We start from the raw sequence: 21,123 nt of genomic DNA on the forward strand, positions 1-21,123 counted from the left end.
GTACATTGGTAGCATTTTACGCCAGCAGTAAATCCAAGTGTAACTCATCTGCTAGCCACATTTCATTTTATTTTGACTGCTCAGCCCTTGGATTTCATTTTCACATTTGCTTCTTCACTTGTTCATGCTTTTCCGGAATAAAGTTCCTGCTCAAAATGGGTCAGGAAGTGGGGGCAGGCGGTGGGGAATGGCTTGGACAGTCCGAGCACAGGAAGAACAAGAAAGATCAAATTTCAAACACCCTCCAAAAGCGTCAATGTTGAGCAGTATGGAAAGAATATGGTTCTGCTATTAGACAGAGCTGACATGACTGACCAGTATAATAACAGTCGTTTCCATTTAAGAATGTTTTGTGTGCATGTCATCAGAAACGAGCCACCACAGCATCACGCAAAACAAAAAAGCAAATTTTTCAGCTGTTCAATAGAGCAACTTGATTTTCAGCTTTTAAATGCATCTGACTTAAAGAAAACCCACATCGCCAAAAAATAAGATATAGGGAAGTTAAACAAATATTTGATAATATTATTGAAGTCTTAGCTGGAAGAACTGCAGAAACAGTAAAACTGAATTCTGTGCTTTAAGTTTTCTTAATGATAATGAACTGCTTGGGATCCCTTGCCTGAAATGCTTATTTGTTTCTTTCCTTCTGCACTGAGTGCCATCTTCCCAAACTCTGGCCCCACTGCCTTCTGCAGAATTGCCAATACCACAGGTTCACAAGACTGGCAGACCCTTAGAAAGCTTACATAGCTCATCCCTCCCTTCCAAAGGCAGAATTAACTATGCCTACTCCATTCCTGACATATCTCCTGAAGTCATCTATTCTAGCACTCCGCTATTTTTGTATCTAACCTGTTTATTTTTACAATTTAAGCCATTACTTTTTTCCCTCTCCACGTGGGCATGCAGAACAGAACTTCTCCCTCTCCTGGCAGTATTTGCAGGCTCCTCTGTCCCACAAGTATCAAGAAGCAAGACTAATCAGTCTTGTTCCTGACCATTACCCTCCTCTGGATTTTCTCTAGTTGGCTCATATCTTTCTGGAAGTATGGGGTGCAGTGCTAAACAAGATACTTCACTTGAGGCTCTGCCAGGAAGTAAAATTGCAAAAAATAATTACTATGCCTTTTGGCAATGTTTCCTTTTATATATGCCAAGGCAGCAATTGCACTTTTTGTAACTGCACAGCATTGATGACTCCTATTTAAACTGTGATTCCTGCAATCCCCGGATCCTTTCCTACCGCACTGCCACGTGTGCCCATCCTCCTCCTCCCTGGATGCAGTCAACTAGGTGCAGTCTTTGACATATGCCCCGACTGAACTGCAACACCGTTTTTCAGATTGTTTCTTCAATTTTCAAGGTAATTCTGAGTGAATTCCCAAGTCGTCATCTTCTCTGTGGAGCTTGCAGAGGACAGCCAGCTGTGAAAAATGCAGTTACCAGCAGCATGGCAGCAGACACCCAGTGCTACACTGGCAGCAGCAGACAGCATCCATAAGGCGTGTGTTGCCACATGAATGTTCAGACTTCCAGGAGATTAGCTATAGATGGACTTGATCAGCACTATTTGAAGAGCTTTGCAAAGCAAAGATAAATGCAAAAAACCCAGATCTGCCTTAATTACAGGAAACACCACCCTGGAGCTGAATAGAGCAGAGTCATGCTGCTGAACTGTGCTGCACTCCCAGGCAAACAGAGTACAACACCAGTGTCCACATCCGTTTTCTGAGACTGAAAGCTTTATTCCTTGCTTTCTGTTCCTAGGCTTGGCTTGAGTCTTTCACCTCACTTACTGAGGCCCTCTCCCTCTCTCTACTTTAAACAGTCACCATCCTTTTGGCAGGGGACCAGAGGTGCTCTTGCTGAAGCCTATCAAATGATGCTACTCAATCTGTCCAAGTTCACTCCGTCACTGTACGCCACTCCCCTTCTCAGGAACAGAGCACAGAAGATGCCAACAAATCATGCAGCTAATTAAAATTTGGCCGAGTCCTCCATAACGTAGTCTTAGCACTGAAGATCGTACTCTGGTTGTCATTTTAAAAAGTAGATTATGCTGACAAGGTATATATATGCTGTAAACACAAGTGCTGCCATATATTGTCTCTGCACAAATTGTCTGCAGCAGCATACCAGCGTGTTACAGCAGAGAATAAAACACTTCAAGCACTTCTAAAAAGCACAATATTCCAGTTTGACAGCACTGAAGAGTTAAGCTATGCCAGCACCACTGCTGAAACACAATCTATAGCTTTAGAGGTCAAAAATGAAAGTGGAAAATAGTCCCTAAACTAGTAAAACAGCCCCTTCCAGGAACAGCTTAAGAGCACTGTTTTACCAAATAAGGCAAGTGAGAGCTGGAAGCCAAAGCAGCAAAGCCATGCTGCATTAAAAAAGCCAGACAGCTGGATAATAGAAATGTGAATAAGCCAGCTTCACTAGACCGGATTGCAAATGGGAAGAACAAATGTTCAGCGACCATGAGCGGAAGCAGAGCCTGCCAGCAGAGGCCTGAAGGCATTTATCCCAGCCGGCAGGAGCCGACAGCACATTCTTACTGGAGTTTGTTTGGGTTTTTTTGTTTTGGTTTGGTTTTTTTAATGCAATGCTGTCATTCTAAATAGGCAATGGAATCACCATAGGTTATGTCTGGAAAGAGATGCTGATGGGGCACTCCCATCACCTGAAGTGCTTGGCACCTGAGAGCAGTGAGCATGCAAAAACAAAAATCCAACTCCTAAAAATGGACTGTGTATCCTAGATTGACACACGTTTCACCTTGCTGTACAAAGCTGCCAATATGCTACTAGATGAGGGCAAGCACAACAGTGGAGTTGCTAAAGAGAATAGTGTTCATTTTTCAACGCCAAAAAGAAACTGAGTTGGATTTTTTCTTTTCTTTTCTTTTTTTTTTAAACACACACAGATGTCATTCACTTTATTTTAGCCTGCTCTACTACTACATTCTCTTCCAGAAAAAAGAAGTAGAACACACTATAATCCATCTCTAAGGGATGTTTCATACAAGCTCCAAGTGTAAGCCTTTTGGAGAAATAAACACTTTGTGTTAACTTGGTGTCTATTTTCCCATGGACACAGCAGCTTCTAGGACTCCCCAGTTTATCACAACTGATCATGTCCCTGGATAATAGACTGTAAGAGCGTACGACAGGAACACCAAAACTTCATACAATAAATCAAGGAGTTAAAACATACCTGTAAAGGAAACCATCGGTTTCATTCCTTTAACTTCTTGTCCAACTATCGAGCAGACCAAGAAGTTTGTTTTTAGGTGCCGTAATTTCATGTGACAATGCCTGCCTTATTTCCCTGAAATCCTTGAGACAAGAGGAACCAAGAAAGGCCATTATGCTGATACCACAGTAAGAACATGCAAGCCATGGACCTCAAGTCTTCGTATCCCTCTGTCACAAGAGCTGCATCAGCCAAAGCAGGAGCTCCCCTGCCCCAAGCTCTCAGGTGTGCCACTTTTGCAATACTTGGCTTTCTGAAGTTGCATTCCCTCTCTGCAGCAGTCACACCAACACTTACCAAAGCCAAGCAAGGAGTATCCACCTGTGCATTCAGTCCTGAATGCTGCTTGCTTCCTAAGACAATTTATTTTCAAGAACACAATATTTACCAGTCATTGAATTTCAAAGCCTATTAATTGTTGCCTTCTCACAGTGTGTGCAAATCAACGGATCCATTCATTTCAGTCCCCTCTCCTGCCAGCTGCAAAAAGATGATCAAATCTGTACATTAGTGTGGCATTTCAGTCACAGCTGGGAGGCCTTCACAGCAACACATAATCAACTGAAAAACAGGAGGGGAAAAAAGTGACAATTGAACTTTTACCTAGCCATCACCATGGCACTGATAATTTTTTTTCCTTAACATTGACATTGACGTGCTTTAAATCAGAATGCATTTTCCCAGCCTTTAATTGATCCTTGTGATGGAACTGTAATGAAGCCCTCGGACAGATAACAACAGTGCAAAGTATTTGCATTGCCAAGGGAAGCACTAAAAAGGACTATGCATTACCATCTCGCCCTCAAGGCATGACCATTGCTACCACAACATACATCCCTACCTGTATTTGTTTCTGAAAAGTCTAGAGAAAAGAAATGTATTCAAACCACTTAGTGCTACATCCATTTTAAAAACTTCCTTTTCCATAAAGAACAATAATTACGTATTTTCAATGTTTTAAGCCATCTTTCAAGCTGTCTTATTGACATAATGATAACATATCAATCAGCGTGCAAGAAAGCTGGATTCAAGTGATGGAAGGGCTGGTGAGAGCTATTAAATAACACCAGCTGCATCACTGTCTGAACACATCCTACACTCATATCCGCACAGAGTCAGCAAAGATAGTCATCTCGGATCACGAATACCACCTTTGTCTGTAGCTTCAAAGCAGCAATAACCTTCGCAGTTCAGAAAAATGCCCTGAAGTCCTCTTTTAACATTGCCTGCTCCTGTCCCTTCTCTTCCTTCATTTGTTTCAATCACTGTCTTTTTTTTCAATTATTATTTGTATCATAATCGTATTAAAACTGTTTCCTGGCTGCTTGCGTAGGGTGGTCCTGCCCCTACTTCCAGATCCACGTCAGGTTTATGCCCTGATTTTCAGGATTTCAGGTTTCATAATTAGATTGATTTTCCTTTTCTACACCAGATCTTAATATTCAGAAACAGCAGAAGCAACTACAGAAAACCCCGATTATATCCAATAGATTTGATAATACCAATTTGCAACTGCAGAGTGGAATAGAGCAACAGTGCAGGCAGATGAAATCCTTTGGTGGGGGATGCCAGGACAGCCTGAAATGGCGACTCACGGTCAAGGCAGCCCCACTCAAATTTGATCCCACGGACCAAATAACACTTCAGAGGCAGGACCTAACCCTGCTGGTTTCACAGACGTGATGAAGTGTTTTAAAAATTACTGCAGCTCTCCCCTGCTCCACTGTAAATTTAACAGGCATTCACAAGAACTACATCAACAGTGACGTCTGCACAGTGTCTTTTCACCTGTTATGGTGCCAGTTGCTGTTTTCAACAACTAAAAAATGGCCGTTGGCACCAACAGCAACAAGAGCACTCAATGCACCGTCCCATGCCAGCTCTCCCATGGAGGAGGTCTGAAACAATGCTTTCTAGATTTATGACTTCAGAGGAAAATCGCAGTAGTAAGAGGTAGCACTTGACTATTTTACTCACCTGTAGACCTCAGGGATAATTGTTACCCACAACAGATTTAACACATGCTTTTGGAAAAACAAGTACATCAGCCTCTTGAACCAACAAGTGACTCTGGTACAATAAACTAGACATGAATTATGAAAGATGGATTGCAAGTATTCTTGATATTAGATATGCTCAAAAACTAGATGCTGCCTGGGACTCAAGAAATAAAGATTATGTCAGATCACAAATGAAACCCAGACACTGATGCTATCCAAAGGCTTAATCATGGAAAGTGCCAACTGTACTGATGAAATATCTGGACCTTATTCAAAAATAACTGATACAAGTGGAATAAAACTCCCCTCAAAACACCTGAGGATATGCAAAACAAAAAATTAAGTGACAAAGATGTGAAAAGTCGATTATTTGTAATTTCCTGAGCTTTTAGATCTGGATGAGTACTTGGGACTTTCCTCATTGACTTTCAATTTCAATAAGTCACTCACCGTATGAAAAGGAAGTGACTAGAACCAGTGGTTTAAATTTACTTGTCTACCATGTCTCTGGATTTTTAAAAGGTGAACTTCAAGTTACCGAGCACATCTTCTATTTGCCCTTTGGAAATATTCAAAAAGCCTGCTACTTTTCAGTTCAAATACACGAACTGCACGTTAGATATATTCAGGCACAAATCCATTATTTTCTTATTAAAGATCAGAGCAGTAACGATATTACACATTAAGTTAAATAAAGACCTTTTTTAAGAAAGATGGATTATAAGACTTAACCAAAAGATATTGGCTGGTACAAACTCATATTCAGTGAATTTTATTTCCATGATCTTTGACTGTTATAGAAACAGAAAAGAAACTATAGAAACTATTAAAGACCTTAAGTGGTCATTAGTGCCTTGCATCCTCCTGTGGTGTGGCAGCACAGGAGCGCTTCTGCTATGCAGTTTTCCCCTCTTGGTCATTCAAAAAGCTTTGAAGGCTTGTACAAGGTGAAGCCATTTAAAGTATGGTTGAAACATTACAAAGACTTAATATGTAAAGAGAAACAGATGAGCTGCTCAAGGAAAGCGTTGGAGAATCGTGTGCACGGTGTAGCAGCAAGTTTCTGAGCGAAAACATTACTATGACATTGTGAGAGTAACCCCTTTTTTAAAAGGAAATACTAAGGCTGGAAGTGTGATGGCAGGTCACAGCACACGACCTGCCAGAGTAAGGATGCGACAGAATTTTTGTATTCCATCCTCGAACTTGCACTACTACAAACATTGCCAAATATTATAATTTTCATGCACATTATCTCCACTTCTTTACAATAACATGTCTTGAAAATTGTCATCAGATAGCCCACACTTTCAGACAACCCACGTTTGGGGACACAAATGACCGCTAAAATCAGAAAGCTTTCAGCCTTCACTCGAGAGCTGCTTGTGGAATACTAATTAACTTCATAAACCCCAACCTTATTCCAGAGAACAAGTTTTTCTTGTCAAACATCCCCACATGGTACTTTCACTAATAAATATATCCAAATAACTGCTGAGTAGAAGCCTTAAGCCATATGCTTGTTATGTATACAAATCAACTTTTTTTTTTTTTTTACTAAAAATATTTAAACTGAGACTGCTGATATACTCACCGTGATATATCAAGGATGGATCCTTCAGTTCAGCAACAGAACACCCTTTTGCTCTATTCTAATGAAATCTGATGAAGAAATCATCCCTGCAGTCTCCATTTTGTAAGGTCTAGTAGATTTATGATGAAAGTTTTCAGAAATCATTGGAAAACAGTAACAAAAATGGGTCAAAATGATTGCAACACAGACAGAGGTGCCAGGCATGCAGAAAGAATATCACATCACACTATCTTCCTTGATCTCTTGGTACTCAGGATTTCTACTTCCTAATGCATGGAAGTGGTTGAGAAGCACTTCTTTTATCAAACCTGTACTCAGTCATTCCCACAAGTGACCACTGTGTTACATTTACAAAAAGATAATATGGACAGAAGCAAGCAGGAGGGGTCATCCAATTGCAATAATGGTATCTGGTGTAATTCCACCGTTACATCCAGTCCTGCACTGTCAGTTTGCTGCTCTGTAGGGGTATGACCAACAGGAAAAAGCTTCCAAAGCTATGGCAAATCTTAGCCTCAAACAGCACACAGCTACCCAAAGTGAACGGTAGGAACACCTGACCTCATGAGAACAGACAAACAAACGTTAATACACACACACAAAAAAAATCTGGCCAGGTCACAACCATATTTCAGGTAAAGGAGTGTTACTTAATTATCAGCAAACTCATTGTGCTGGCTAGGTTAAAAATTTGCAAAGCACTTTTTAAAAGGAATACAGTTGTACCGCACATCCTTGAAGTGCGACATCATTAAAAAGCAGTACTTGTTTAAACAATGCATGCAGGCGCACAAGATTGCCAAGGCACTCTTGACTAAAAACAAAGGCCCATGAAGTCCACCATGCACGTTAGCTCTGTAACCTCTTCTCTCCCAAGCGGGGCAGAGAAAGACAACTTCCTCTCTTTAAAAGACCCACCCTTCCCTACACACCTTCAAAGCTCTTCCATAACCAATGCACGCAACACTTGACAGCAAAGTTCCTAGGACTGTTTGCAAGAGCAGACTTCATGCATTATCCTCCCCCAGTCTTCCTCCCAGCGTGGCCCTAAAGCAGCTGGTTCCTGCCTACTCCCACCCCACGCTCTCCTCCATGGCAACGCTTCTGTGTACCAACAGGGAAATATAGAGAAAAATGAATAAGAGATTATTTGTGTCCTCAGATCTAGCACCAGCGTGATGCTAGTAATCAAGGATCATTGCAAAGCAAGATGTCCACTTCAGCAATTCAGTCAGTTGCATAAATTTTAGTCGAGAGGTTGGACTAGCTCCATTATGAATCTTAAAAGCCCAACCTGACAGCTGGTTGTGCCACACACTTGTAAGCATAGAAAACCCACACAGGATGCTGCCTGACGAAGCTCAATCTCAGACTATTAAAGAAGTCGTCCTGTAGATCACTATGTCTTATGGAAGGGTTACTCCACTAAACACCTTACTTTCTTTATCATCACTAGTACTTGGTCGCTATCATCTATTCCTCCTACCACCCTCAAGCTTCTGTCCGCTAAGCAAGGATAAAAAGATGTATTGCATCCCTACCACACTGAAGGATAGATTCACACAGTTCCTTCCTGTACAATCTACTAGTTCTGTTTTATGTGTATTTATATAGGTTTTGCTCAAAAATGCCCTTTGATGTGTTCAGAAACATCTCTCACCAGGCCACCCAACTGATTCTTCAAAAGCTCTGTCCAGAACCAACTCTCTCCAAGCCACCCCTACCATTCCCAAGCAAAGAGCTTGAGGACGTAAAGCACAGAACAAGGCAGGTCCTGTCCTCAAGAACATGTAGTGCTTTACAGAGGAACACAGAAGAATTTATCTGAGGGTCACAACCAGAAAGACAAGATGTACATATTGATGCATGCAAGGATGCCCATGGACTCTTCCGAAGGCACCGTCTGACCAGCACACAGATCTGAAGAGGCCAAAGCACGGTAGGAGGAACCGTTCATTTCTTCAAGTTAACCGATTCAATCCAAAAAATATCCAAGGAACTCATTTTCAGTCCTTCAGCAGAGATCAGAATAATCCAGCACTATACTGCAATAAACATTAGACGGCACTGTTTCTGGAGCAGTGACTTTCAAATGTGGGGAAAAAAAATCTAGATAAACTTACCTTTGCATTTGCAAAATAATAAATATTTATAAACAAATGTTCTCCTTCCTACTTACCAATATCAGGGCATTATGCCTTTACACTTCTTTAAAAATCTAAATATTTAAAGTATGTTTAAAATTAGCATAGTGCAAAAGATACTTCCAATAAAGTATCCACCAATAAAAACCACCTTTGGAGGTGGGAGAAAATCTTAGGGCTTCCAATATGAGCCACATGCTAACTGAACAGATATTCAAAGTAGCTGAGTCATTGTGGTTTTCTGAAATAAGCCTATAACCACGACTTGAAGGAAGGAACATTAAGTGAACAGGCACTTCAAAATCTCCGAAGGATAAAATTTTTTCTTTTAAAGTTACTGAGTTTTTAAGTCTAAGGCTGCAACTCATTTTCCCGACACTTATTTTTCCCTTTTCTTTTCGGGGGGGGGGGGGGGGGGGACGGGGGGGGACGGGGGGGACGGGGACGGACACCACGACGACTTTGATGTCTAGTTCCCAACACAATGTTTAACTTTAATCCTGTATTAGCCATAATTTAAACCCTGCATGAATATCACATTGCTCTTTAGAGTAGTTAACTGTTTGGGATCTCAGACTGCACTGTCTCAAAGGTGATACTTTAAGTCAGGACTCAACCCTTTTGCCTGTATAGCAAGCAAAACAGTCTGTGGCAATGGACTTGTGTAACTAATCTGAGGTTTTGGTAAAACCTCAAGGTCTCCCCCCCCCCCCCAAACTCTACAGTTAGCACCCCCTCCCCACTACCTCCAGTTGTGGTTTTACAACTCTGGTAGTAGCAGGGCCATCAAAGCAATGACCAGGATCACTGGACTTACAAAACCACAGAGCATACAAACAAATCCAGTAGTTTCTGCACAGAAAAGGTGCAATAAAGAGAACAGAAAATGTAAAGATTGGGAGTACCTGAAAGGAAAGTAAGGTACAGCAAGAGGGAACTAATTTTGCATGAGAAGCAGACAGCTTCACTCAATCCCTTCCCAGTTATCAGACAGCCGCATTTTAGGCAGGAACAAACCTCAGCGTAGGATCACAAAGACCCTCAATACAGCACAAACGTATGCAAGCTATCGGTTATGAAAACACAGAAAGCTGAAAGAAAGAAATTTCTGCAAACAGAAATCCCCTCCCTCCCGGAAAACATCTGAAAAAAGAACAACTTTTTCTGACAATTTTTTTTCCAAGAACTTTTACAGTTTTCCCCACAGTTTTGGTTTGTGTTTCTTCCTTCTTTCAAACTTCAGAAAACAGTAAACTTCACTATTTTAATATTCTTTTCAGTAAATGTTTCTTGCAGAAGTTACAAGAATAAAATATTTTATCCAGTTTTACTCTGAACATTCAGTTATTCTCACCAATGTAAAGAGTAAGAATTCCATATGAACTCCCCACCTTCTCAAAAGCCTGCAAAGGGCTCTCTCCTCTTTCCCTTGCGCTACTCCCTCTCCCCCATCCCTTCTGCTTCCCATTTAATGGATGCTGGCTTGGGGTGCAGAAGCAGCACAAGTGAACTGTGGTACCCCTCTGGAAATGCACTGCCATGCCTGCCATCGCGTCTGTCTCGCTTCCCGTACCCCACCTCAACACTCATCCAAAAACACTACCCTATTTTTTAAGGGCAGCTTCCTCACAGTCCTTGGTAAATTTGACTGCCACTGCAGGCTTGGTCTGAAGTCATTCCTCAGGCCAAGTTCACACCAACTGAAATGAGTTTAGCCTCAACACAGCTGCAGGGTTTCCCCTCAATCAAACATTTCATAGAGACAAAGCACTAATTATTCATATTTGTTCCCTTTATAGCTTTCTCTGCTACCCACATGCCTTCAAGGTCTTCAAAACTACTGTTCAGCATTGAGGATTGTGAAGACTGAAAAGCTATGGCGATGGCTGCTGACCTTTCGAGGTAACTTCAGCTAAATACTAAAAACAAAGAAATATGAAAACACCCTCTCAATTTTTGGTTCAGATAAAAATTAGAAATTAAGTGTCAAGCATAATATTAAGGTTAAAAGAAGCAGATCTGAAATATTAGTGGATATTCAGCACAAAAGCTACTACGTTTAAATATAAAATCCCCTATATATAGTGTACTCTCTTTTCTTTTTATTTTTATATATATATACACACACATACATACACAAGCCAACCTGTAAGGAGACTGTAAGACAAATAAGCTGTTAAATTCCAAAGAGTTCTCTGCAAATTCTGATCCCAATACAGAATTATCATCTGTCAAGACTCCCAAGTCTCCACAAAACACAAAAGCTTTAAGCACATGACTGATAGCATATGGAAAAAATATATTTGGAATTAAATCTTGTAGATCATATTTGAAGGATCTTCTCCTCATTGTCATTCTCCATGACCAAGGCCATCTGCCTGACAAGGAGTGGGAGGATATAAATTCTTAGCTTATTTTAAAACTTGTCAATGATAACCAAGAATTATCCATAAAAATCTATATTGCCTTCAGACTTTGCCTTCCAATCCCTAAGACACTAGCTTGTAGGGGGCTGTCATTCCTATTTAGAGTGTGTACTTTGCAGCAGGGAAAGATTATTCTGCTAAGGATTGCTCAGTACTGAGCGCATGCAGGGCATGCAGTCACCACCCTGTTTCCATAGCTAAATGCTCTTACAGCAACCACACAAGATACAATTCTTGTTTCCCCGAAAAACTTGATAACTGAGTTACTCTTGTTCTTATCACCTTTCTAGTGTCAGTTTGTTGTGATCACATGGATACAGATAATTATTAGCAAATAATCAAAAAATCAATATGTAAAGTGCACTTTTGAAGGACAGAACTAAGTAAGTTCAACACAACCCCCAAGAGTTGTATGTATATATACGCTCCAAAAAGTGCCTTTGCTTAATATTGATGTAAAGACATGCGCAAGAAGTCAAAGGCACCTGGATGCTTCTGACAAGAACATCTAGTTAAATTAACAGAAAAATGCTGTAGCTGAGAAAGTCATCTCCTGTGCTGTGCCATTCGTGACCCAGCAACACCAGAAACCCACCGCTTGGTTCCTCAGCCTTTCTCTGAAGCCTTTGGTGCCGATTAATCCAGACTTCCAGGCTGGACTGGTGGAGCATTTGCCAGATCAGTACTGCAACTTCTGCTTTTTGAAGGTGTTTTGAAAAACACTCAACTAAAAACCCAGCTCAATCCTCTCTTACTCACGTTCAGTATCCCAGCATCACCAGGCTCTAACAATTTCACTTCAAAGGTTTGCAGTGAAGGGATGAAACTTTTCCTCTTTCCACATAAGTACTGGTTACATTCTAATAATACTAAGATTTATTCTTGTTTCTTCAAAAATAAAATGCAGCTTTACGGCATAAGGAGCAGTCACGGACTGGAATCCCTAACACAAACAAGTCCTTTTGTACTGAGCCCCCACCCCGGTCCTAGAGACTGGGGGCCACCATCAGCCTGAAACGCTGCTCCGTGGGGTTGTTTGAAGTTAACTGGTGCTGGCTGGAGATCATGCAAAGCTCTGCAAGGGGGGGAAGGATTTTTGTAGATATAGCTAAGAGTTTTTCCTTTTCAGGATGGCTGCTCCCTCATCCAGCTCTCTCACTTCCTCATGCCTACAAGTTCTATGTTTATTTTTTCCTTGTATAATTTTTAACCTCGACGAATAAAAGGGCTGACATTCATTAAATACAAGGTCTAAGTGCTACCAGATTGCTTTTGCATAGCAAAACTTTCTGTATCCTTATTAAAATCTGACTCGGAGATAATTTGCTCTACTTAAAGCAGGAGAGGATATCCTGTCGCAGCGTTTTCTAGCAATGTCACAGCTTCTCTGCTGTCAGTAGAGCTTGGAGGTGATTTCTTATTCTAAAAATCTGACAGAGCTACAGAAAGACTCTTCAACCAAAATATAAGGAGTTATGTTTTCATTGAACTTGTGTATGTTATATAATCAAAACAGATGATAATTGCCAACACTGAGAACTCAATACTGATTATTTTCACAAATTAGGTATGAAGGAAGTGTTAGTTCTAACACATTAGTAACTCTCTTACTTGATTGAATAATAAGTTGTTCATTAGAATAAAATATTTGAGGAACACTGCATTTAGTGTCAGTCAATCTGTAATGGCTATTCTAGTGTTTGAAACATTCGCGTGAGACATGCCAACCTAAACACTTTGACTTTCACAGCAAGGTAACAGTATTTAATAAGAGCTAACGAGCTCAGATTTCTCAGCATCTCTGCTAGGCTGCATCCAGACCAGCACAAATGGCTCCATTACCAGTTACCAGCTGGCAGAAAGCCTCCACCTGAGCTTCCACAAAATTATGCCAAACACTGCATGCATTTTGTCCTTTGCTGTGACCACAAAGTCAGAAGTTTAAAAGCAAGTGCAGTGCATAAGAAACAGCATCCTATGTATGCCAGTTGTTCTTTTTTAAAAGCAAATGAGAAAAATCAGCATAGATATGTTTACAAGCAATACTTTTTCTATGTGAGAAACACAAGGCTTCTTTATACCCATTGCATTTGTTAGGGGCTACTAAATGCTAATCCAGGATTTTTGTAACTCCCTACACCCCAGCCAGTCAGTTGTCAAGCAAGGAAACAAATGGATATTTTCCAGTTAATTCCTAAAACCAGTAGGTGCTTTTCAAGACTGACCTCAAAGCAGCAAATTCCTTTCTGGATTGCAAAAAATGCAATGCAGTTTTCGGAATCGAGAACCTTAACCAGCAACTCACTTGTTTCCTAGCATTTGGATCACAAACTTTAAAGTTATGCAGGAAAGACTGGAGATTTTTACACTGACAGGTCCCAAATCACAAGGAGCTTGACAGATTAGCAGTGGCACCTTGATCTCCACCCAGCAATATGAAGAACTCAGCTGGAGGTGCTATTAATGCATCAATAATTGAAGAAGAGAAATCACACTCAGGTGTTGACACATTAAGTACTATACTTCATCTTGAAAGATGAATCCAGATTCTGCAACGAGAAGGACAGGGTATTCCATCTCCAGCAGCAATGTGGGAATACAGGTAGATTTGAGTGTCACAGACTGCTCACTGAAGACAACTGGCAAGGTCTGGCTTTCGTAACAGCACATTTTTATGGCTGGCTATGCTGGCAGCCTCACCGTTTTTCTTCTGACTGTTCTCAAACAGAAGTACTTAGAGCATTACTTCCCTGAGCTTACAGCTGAAGAGATACCACCACTTTAGTCAGGAGTCTTGCTCGGTGAAGAACAGGCTACCCAGAAAATGAGAAGTGAAATTATTTAACTTCTGGGTTGAGGCTGGGTTCCTCTTTCACTAATGACTTCCACGCAGCACTTGGACACAAGTACCTGTTAAGACTTCCTCAGTACAGGTACTTTGCACATTTACCTCTTGTGTTCTTAAGTAAATTACCTAAATTGAAAATATTTTTGAATGGGAAGTCCCTGAAAAATATAAAGCCTTATTTTTTAGGTAAAGTAAAATAATCTAAGCTTTTAGTATAACTTACTGCTACTACAAGCAGCACAGAACTTCACTCTATCCTAAAAGCAATGGAGAAGCGAGACCCTACAGAACAGACTCTCTGAAGAGTTAGACGTGCACAAGGTCCTCAGGGGTGTCACACCACACTTATCTGCTCCCACTGAAAAACTGAAACACCTCATGATCACACCAAGTCAAGGGGTAAGAGGAAATCAAATTTGGTCACGTAAAAACGTAAAGGGGAAAAACTTGATAATAACGCTCATACCTCTGCCAAAGTAAAACCTAGGTATGGTTTCCTAAAGTTTACTGGGGAAGGCAGCTGGGTTTACAAGGCAGAAAAAATGCAAACCCTGAAGCATAAACATGCTAATCCGAATCTGAATTGGAAGATCCAAGAATATGGATCGCACCTTCCTGTGACTGCGTGCTGTATCAGGAATCAAAAGCTACGTGTCGCAGAAGCAAAACAAGAGAGCCAAGAAGATGTGCTTGACAGCTCAGCTATGCAAGTGTCAGCGCATTCAAGGTGAAAAACGTTTTCCTGAATAAAACTCCGCCGCATTTGTCACCAAATATTTGTGCTTCTACATATCCAGGACAGTCCAAAGCTAAGTCTCAGGGAATTCACTAAGTGAATTACAGTTGCTTTTGACTAATTACAGGCACTTTTAACCTTAACTACAAAGCACTGTCAGAAGAGGTGAGGATTCATTAGTAACTCACTCTGGCTAACAGAAATAACAAAAGCTACCACCAAATTGATAAGCATCATTCAGATGCTCCTTGTCTAAATCTTCTTCCCATGTATTTGGTATCTCTCAAGCACCAAGCAGTAAGGGAACACTGCTTATCACTGCGTGAGATACAGCAGGCAAGTCGGGATGGAGAGCTGGATAACAAAGGCTCTCGTCCCAGCACTGCCAACGAGACACCAGCAAAGCTGTGTTTCACTAGCACGATCCTGTATGTCACACTTGTAGAGAAGGCAGTTCAGCTTCCTTAGCTGCAAGCTACCGTTCAAGACCTACAGTGAGAAAAATTCAGCATGTTGGTGACTCCAGAAAGCTACATGGGCAATATGGTTCAGCCAGGCAGAAACACTGAGCCAGCTGAATGAGAACTTAAATTTCAAACAGAAGTGAATAACAGACAGCTCACCTAGCCTCCTGCCCCAAATATCCGTATTACATATTTTTTTCTTGTATTAATACTCAAATAACCAACTTGCACATAAGAAAACCTGATAATTCATCACAGTTCCCATATTGCCAAGAAATATCTTTGACTCTAGGTTACCACAGTTTGATAAAATCTCACCCAAGGCTAGGTCACGGAGCCTCATGCATAATAAATCCACTCTCAAGTCAGGTGTTCTGGACTGATGGCAATATTTTACACACCAGACCTTACCAATCAGCCCCTCTCCGAACCTCTCTCAAGTTCCTCAATACTTTAGACAACTGATGAAGAGCTGAACATGTCTGGTACCTAATACCTGGGAGACTGCTTCCCTCACACACAGTTTTTTTTCCACAAACTTCATGACTTTATCCATCTGCTTCAGTATTTGCATCCTTCCGTATGAGTAAGACTCCTTCATCTGCAAAGCACTCAGGCTGTACTAACAAAAAGCACAACGCTAGCTCTGAAGTTTATTTGAAGGTCCTCTGGAAGTACTTAGTATTGATGAGACTCACCAGCATCTCAGTCTTCCCAGCTTACAGAACAGACTCTGAGAGCTTTTAAAAGGAACAGAGCAAAGTAGATTGAGTGCACAGAAGAACACAACAGTTGACCTACCCTAAATATTAAGCAAGCTGCAAATTTTAATAACTTTGCTATATTAAAAGATATGCACCAATGTCACCCCACCCCCACAATTCATCAAGGCATTTCACTCCCTTGGGCTCTTGTGACTAAGTATAATATTTCATTAAATATCCTGTTCATACTGGCTTGTGTACTAGGGAACACACTAATTTTAGAAAACTGATTAGCTAGTTCTTTCTAACCGAATGTTATTGTAGCTAAGGTCAGATTTTGCACTGAAACTATGGCAACAAAGCCACAGTATTCTTTTGTCTACAAGGTTGGGGCTAGGTTTATTAACAGTACTGTTCTACTTAATAGCTAAGCACTGCTTTTTGGCAATCCCTCCCTCGATCCTACCTGAAATACCCTGAACTTTGCACAAGGGAAAAAGCTCAGACCTGTGAGAGCTGTTGAGAAAGAATTAGCATTCAAAAAAGCACTTAGCTTATTTCTTCATTTTTGGGACATGGTCACTACACCAGCACATTTCCCCTGTTGTCCTGCACAGTATGTCTCATCAGTACAGAATTACTACCCACATTTTTTAGATGGGCAAAGTGCTCAGATCACAAAACTTCACACTAGGAATTCAAGTAAGTCCCCCCTCATTCTGTTGCAGTATTTTAACCAACAGATTGCATTTTTCATACAGCATTCCAGTTATGCATATTAATGGACCCTGTCTATTTCAAAGGGGCTTTGCTCTGCCTTCATCTAGATGCAAAACATCCGAGATGAAAGCACTTTAAAACCAGAAGTTGGCAGACAGCTGTTTGACCACAGTACTCTCAGTACAGACCAGCATGCAAACGCAGCCTAGCCAATCTTCACAGCCTGTGCCTTGTATCCCAAACAGACCCGTCTCCTCTTCTTGTTCAGTATCGACAACTTTTTAACACCAAGTTAAACAGACGCTCTTGTAATCTCCGCCATACAGACCTTTCCCATTATGGTCTTGGTACCCCATCACTAGGACACAGCAAAACCATGATAAATCATCTCAGTTAAACCAATAATTATTTAGCCAATCGTTTATCCACTGTTTCAGCAAAGCACATCGGCATCATGGAGTTGGGATGTCTTTAGGATGTCCTGGTGCTTCAGTACGCACAGCCACCAAGTGGACTACAAATTTGTCTTGCTTAATAGGCCAGTAAGGAATCACACTGCAATAGACACGGCAAATTAAAGAAAACCAGCTTTCCGATTCACTCTCCATGACAATACTTACCTTCCTCTGTAAAAAAAAAAAAGCTTCCCTTTGGTTCCCGCATCCAATCACTACTGGATTTCAAAGCAATGCAGGCTACTTTTGCACATTTAAATAAATTACAGGACACAGCAGCTACATAAGTTATACTCTAACACCTATTCTCCAGCTGTGCTCATAACAGGACAGCTCCAATTCCTCCTCTGCTTGCTAATATAGCAAGCCATATAAGTAATCATTGATGAGCCTAGCACTACCACAAAACTTGTAGTTAGAAATGTTTGGAGATGAGGTGTTCATGATGTTCCTCTGAAGTCAGCAAGGGCCAGCAGAGAAGGCCATGTACGTTGCCTACCATCTCACCTGCAGCGAGGAAGGAGACTTGGGTGTCCTCATGTAAGTGGTGCATCAACTCTTGATTAGGACTCTCTCTCTCTCACAGGGTTTTCCAAGCTTTAGCAGATATAAAGCACATTTGTCTGTATGCAAATGCAACACTTCTGACTTTCCAGTTTTTTGAAATACGTAAATGCCACGGTGACAATTGTCTATAACATCTGCTTGTACGTAGGATGCAGTGGGCTAAAGATTCACATTTTAGAGACAGTGCTCAGGATCTCTACATCGTATAAAGGGCACCAAATTCAAATGCATACTAGCAGTTGGCAGTTTTCTAGTACAGTTCTATAAATACTGAGAATCATACTAAAGCATTCCTCATCAAGGCAGTGAAAGTGTATTTTAGATATTTTATCTATATCCTAATTCAGCAAGATTGAAAGATTTTTCCTACTCAAAATGACCAATGCTTCAATTTTAAATAAAAAAAATTTATAGGCACAACATTAGACTGTATTTTTACCATTTTTCTCTTCCATCATACCAACCCAAAAGTTTATTTTGATTTTACGCTAAATCATTATATTAGAACTCTTTTTGAAAAGGGGCTAAGAAGCATAATTTTTTCTTTTTATGGTGTTTGACCATAAAACAGAGAAGTTAGTTTAATAGGTATTTACTATTGTTGCCCCACTTCCTAATTTTGGTATTCAGCATGTGCATTTTAATCTGTCTTGGACATCTCAAAACTGAAAAGTAATCACTTTTCTATTGCAGGTGATGTACTTCTCATCAAGACCACAATGCTACGCTTTGAACTTAGCACTCAAGCACTCTCAAAAGTTCTGCCTCCTGCATGAAAAAGGAATCCTGCTATTTTATCTGCTAATACATGGTTATCAGAGTGAAAAAGGCCATATTTTAGACATTTGTTTAAAAATTCCTTAACAGAATCTAAGCATCTTTAATTATTAATATACCCAAACATTTCACCTGCATTAGAAACTCCATGTTCAAAGAGAAAAAGGAGCCTAAACTCAGCCATGCAGCCCAGATCTATCACCCCTCTTCTTCTCCCCATCATTCCAGGAATATGCCCTCAAACCTCTGCAAAACACCCACTTGAACTCATCTAATGTATGCAGAAAGTCATACAACTCAGACTATTTCACATCAAAATTTAAAAAGCAATCTGAGCTGATGTAATTGCTTTCACCAGAGTAGATCTGGAAAAGTATGCATGGAGAGCATATGGAGAGCAATAGGATTTGAGGCTACACACTTACCTGAAGCTGAACAAATGATACCTAATGGCTTATACTGCAAAAAATTCTTCTTGATGAGTACAGGGGATGGTACTGAACTACCTTACCACCTAGAAAGTGCACTTCTCTATGCTGCTAATATTTTTCCAAAACTAACAGGGAGAGGTATCTGGGTATTTGTTTTAGTTTGTTTTTTAATATTCTGAAGTGTTTGGGAAAACTATGGATGTGACCCTTCAACTGAAAATTCCCTTAATCTCAGTTCTAATGCCAAACTATAAACAAGCTTGCATTGGCTAAATAAGGCTAAATAATCCTGTATGTATGCAACATAACTCCATAGCCTCTCTCAGTACTGCATAAATTATATGGTTTCCTTCATACTAAACAAAGCAGTAGTGTACAGGCTTCAGATCATTGATGGCAAAGGTATGAAGAAGAAAACATAACTCAAAACATTTCTGTTATGGAGAAGCATATTGACTTTCATCAATGCTGAGCATATTTAAGAGAAATCCATCAAAAGAATTGGGGTGTGTAGATACATATTTATTTTTTATACATATATATTTGTATATTAAAGCTTCTTTGTAGTGCCCAGGTCATTTCCTCTACTGAAGATGAAGTTGTAGCTCAAAGGCTGAGACCCTCAGTGCTAGCCCCTAACACCACCAGACAAGCCTAAATGAAGGCTTCGTGAAGGCAATATTCAGAAAGAGCATACAGTATGGATTAGGATCAAAAGAACAAACAGAATTTGAACTACTCATCTTCTGCTTCACCATGAGGGTATTTTAAGTCTAAGATATGGGTTCATTCCTTGAACATCTTGCCAAAAAAAGAGTGTTGCCCAGCAACTACTAAAACAATGTTCTGGAAGGAGGTAGCTACTGGACAAATTAACCCAGTAAGTGCCCTTTTTCCCTGTGTTTCATGCAGTTATTGCAAAGCCTCTGGATCCCTAGCAGACAGATATGCATCCCAAATAAAGAGCTGTAAGGAATTTCCTGAGAAGGCTGTCAGACAGACTGTTTTGGTGTAGTAGCAGTGTCTTGCATTAAGCAAACACATTTGGCTTAGTACAGCGCTAAGTTCCAATACAAAACGAACACAAATAAAACCTCTGCAAAAGCACACACAAACTAACTAATAGAGCACAGAACCAGCAACTAGAGCCCAAAATTATCAGCCCTGGGCTCTGCTTCAGCTTTGCCACTATTGCTAGGTCTGACTTTAATTTGCACAATAGCTATCCATCTCTGTGCATTTAAGTACAAATGATTTCTAATGAAACACTGGTGCTTTTAGCCTAGCTGGAGGGTCAGCTGTAGTTCATACTTTCCACATAAACCCATGCATATTAAAAGGATGTTCATTTATAGTCACTATTCAGATGCACAGTCATACTCAAAGACAGCAATTAGACAAGTAATTCCAGCTTTATAAAAATACGTAAAATGTCTTTTTTTGTTCAAAGCAGTGCAGATAACCAAGGAACTGTCACACTTTCTTTTTTTGGAGACTCGTACAACTAGGATTTTTTCCAGGAATCTCATCTGTACACAGTATATTCAGACCAGTTAAGCAAAATACTCTTTTGCAAGAATTTTCATGTTAACATTTTTAAAAAGAAACACCCTAATGTACATACTCTTAAGTCTTAACATTTTGCAAGGCAGTTCTAGAGGACTTTTGAATTAGTTGGAGCTGAAAACATGAAGGGCTAGAGAAACACTGTACTTTAAAGAAAAAAAAACACCAACACACCCAAACCACCATATTTAAAGTGGATTCAGAAAGCCAGAATAAAAAAAAAAAAATCCACTGAAACCTCACAGACCATAATTACCATCCAACCTCAAACCACTAACTTCAGGTGCTATCTCCTTCTGATTGGGATGGGAAAAAGGAAGAAAAAAAAAATCAGCCTTCACACCTTCAAGTGATCAAGCTAATATTTTAAGGACCTAGAGACACAACAGCATTTAATATGTGAAATAACTACTGGTAAACACTCATAGTA

General features: G+C 40.3%; 1 protein-coding gene across 1 annotated transcript in view; it reads right to left on the reverse strand.

Moving 5' to 3' along the window:
* The window catches only part of ITPR1 (inositol 1,4,5-trisphosphate receptor type 1), a 180,303-nt gene that overhangs the window by 137,270 nt on the left and 21,910 nt on the right, over positions 1-21,123 (reverse strand). The gene's annotated exons all lie outside the window — the stretch shown is intronic.

This window comes from Mycteria americana, chromosome 11 (genome assembly GCF_035582795.1).
Source record: "Mycteria americana isolate JAX WOST 10 ecotype Jacksonville Zoo and Gardens chromosome 11, USCA_MyAme_1.0, whole genome shotgun sequence".
In the NCBI taxonomy this organism is placed as follows: Eukaryota; Metazoa; Chordata; class Aves; order Ciconiiformes; family Ciconiidae; genus Mycteria; species Mycteria americana.